Here is a 3,080-nt window from a genome sequence, read left to right as displayed (position 1 = left end):
AGATCAACATGATTGTTTCTGTTGCAGTGAAGCGGAACACAAGAAATTACCATTTCACTTTTCAGACATTCCCTCTGGTAAACAAGGGAAATGCTAGTGTTCAAACTCCCAACAGGGCAGGTTGAGCTTTCTTTGTTTAAATAAAACAAAAATAATAATAATAATAAAAATCTCACGACTTTGACGCCTGTTGAGGTTCAAAGTTCTTTATTTGTTTCCTTTGGGAGAATTTTTGCTTGGGTTTAAAAGGCACTAACTAAGAAAAATAAAAGTGTCATGATAAAGACATGACAGTATTAAAATTTAATAATCAATGTGCAAAAATTCAAACTTTTTAAAATGACTGCAGAATTAACATACATAAACCCTCGACCTCCGCCCGGAGTTCAGCAGTGTGTATTCAGTGCAGAACACTAGAGCTGTCAGTTTAAATGTTGTTTGCTTGGAAAAGAACTGCCTGGTCAAAGAGCTCCTGGAGTTTAGGATGAGTGTGACTCGTGATCTCGCCTGCTGTTTCTTTAGATGGTGAATTTAAGTTTTGGATTTGATTGTTAGCTTCAAGCTGGTGATACTGTACTGAAGGWTGGACTCTATTGTTGCTTTGTGGTGGATTATTGTTGTGTTTTTGCAAACTAATAAAGGGAGTCTATGTAAACAGTGAAGATGCTAATGAATATTAGCACAGATGGTGGCAACCTGTGTCATTKTCAATTTAAATCCCAAGGTACTTGTATGAGATCACCTGATTAYTGGGTATGATCTCTGTGCTGAGTAGACATTTTCATATTATTTTTGGGTCATATTTTTCAACCTTTCTGGAGTATTAGGTCAAATTATTTTTGATGGAACATCTAAATAATGTCTGGACTTACCAACTATAATTTGGTTGTCTTCATCCTCTTCTCGCTTTGGGTCAGACTCTGGCTCCAACATATAAGACTGAATGGATACGTTTTTCCTTTGTTGACATCTTTTAATTAATTTGTAAATTAAAGGTTTATGTGCAGCTATAGGGTCATAAACCCCTCTCTTAAAGTACAATGGACCGCACTGGATGCTGGAGGGGGATGGTGTGTSAAGCATCTTGTTTGCRTTTTACAGAGACAGCATGGAAATGGATGCTACATGTTAGCATGTCTGTATTCCTTTTAAAGTTGTGCAATCAGAACTGACTAAATTGTTATCTGCTATTCTTGTTTCATTTTTAATTTTTTTTTATTCTTGTTTCATCCAATGTTTGCCTTTCATCTTGCTGCTTCCTGCCTACTCAGATACAGAATTGTACTTCGGTAATGGGAGTGTGGTATCAGTCCCATCGTGCTATACCCATACTGGTCCAACTGTTGTACCACCCTCAGCATCCTAACTTGGTGTACATTCTCACTGATCCAGGTCATGTCAAATGTAAAAAGTTTAAAAAAGACAAAGCAGCTCGACTACTGTTCTGTAGCTGAAGATGTTCAGAGTTCCAAACTTCAAACTGCATGGCATTGGTATGGATAATGTTTAACTTTGTATCGACCCCAACTGTGTGAGGTAAAAGTCTGATGAAATGTGACATGCTGTTCAGACTGCAGACACTTTGAAAAAGTACCACTTTTGAAAAAGTCTTGGGTGTCGRATTTGTAACAAAACAACATTCAGACTGTCGTAATTTTTCATTACAAATGGGTAAAAATAAATAAATAATAATAAAAAGATTTTTGTCACTTTTGCCTGCAGTGTATATGTAGCCTTGCTGGGTTTATGTGATGTGTATGGTTGTCTCATCGGTCCACAGCAGCACTGTGAGTGAAACTGTTGATATTCTTGGTGAGCAGGCTGATAAATGATAGCATCACTAAAAAATAAGTGTGGAAATAAAGATTGTGTAAGGTGTACAAACAGTGAAATTACTTATTCAGTTCAATTCAATTCAAATTCAAAAATACTTTATTGATCCCAGAGGGAAATTTGACGTTGTTGTAACTCATTTAACTAAAGACTTATTGTAGATTCTGATGGCTGTGGGCAGGAAAGATCTTCTGTAGCGAGTACTGGATCAAAGACAAATATATCAAACATGTTATATCTGCAAATGTCAGAAAAACAAAGGAACATGTGAAGGTTTGGGACATTTACACTGGTGTAAAGTGTTRACTCAGTTTGTGTCATGGCTGATCAGATTAAAGAACCCAAGTACTGAGCAGGAGAGGGAAGGTTCAATTAAAAAAGCAATAATACCCAAGATGTTGAGGGAAACRTAAACATACTGCAGACGGTTGACTGTAATGAGTTAAACATGGACGATAAACTCTGAAAAAAGTGGTATTTCATGTTAGCAACCAGTTACATTAACATCATGTTGTCTTTGATTGAACATAGCTGCCAGAACTATGCCTGGGACTGTGTAACAATTACCCAAAGCAGAAAAAACAGGACTTTTATTTGCTTCCTGGGTAAATCTCATGCATAAATTCAGGTTTTGCTTCTAAATAATAGTGCTTGGATTAATTCAAACATTTTTTTTCTAATGATCTCAGCATTGTTTACACTCCACACAGTCAGATACCTGCACACCTCGAAGCTGACCACTGTGAGCCACTTAACAAGCTCTCTAGCCATCTTGGTGTTGATTTTAACCCCATATGTTCCCCTTTAAGAAAGACACACTTGTGACGGTGAAGCTCACTTTAACGAGGAAGACGGAACAGACACAAAACTCAAACAGGGTGGAGGAATAGAGACGCAGGAGACGGCAGACAGAGTCGAAAGAAAAGACTTGAAGGGGGGGCTGTGAATGAATTATTTAGTCCTTTCGTTCCTCTGTCCTCCTCCCCACTGAGTTGGTGTTGTTGCAGAGATAGATGAGGAGAGGAAGGGGAGAGGAGAGGAGGTAGGAAAGTAAACAAGGTGTGGACAGGAGAGGGATGAAGAGGCAAGAAAACACTAGAAGATGAGGAGAAAACATAAAGAAAAGACGCAGAGAGGTGTGTTTTCACCCAGCGATGAAGTGAAGATGGAGTTTTATGTAACTGAAACCAGGTGTGTGTGTGTGTGTGTGTGTGTGTGTGTGTGTGTGTGTGTGTGTGTGTGTGTGT

This window comes from Austrofundulus limnaeus, unplaced genomic scaffold (genome assembly GCF_001266775.1).
Source record: "Austrofundulus limnaeus strain Quisiro unplaced genomic scaffold, Austrofundulus_limnaeus-1.0 Scaffold432, whole genome shotgun sequence".
Classification (NCBI taxonomy): Eukaryota; Metazoa; Chordata; class Actinopteri; order Cyprinodontiformes; family Rivulidae; genus Austrofundulus; species Austrofundulus limnaeus.
The sequence above is the reverse complement of the archived record's forward strand: the minus strand, read 5'-3'. Positions refer to the sequence as shown.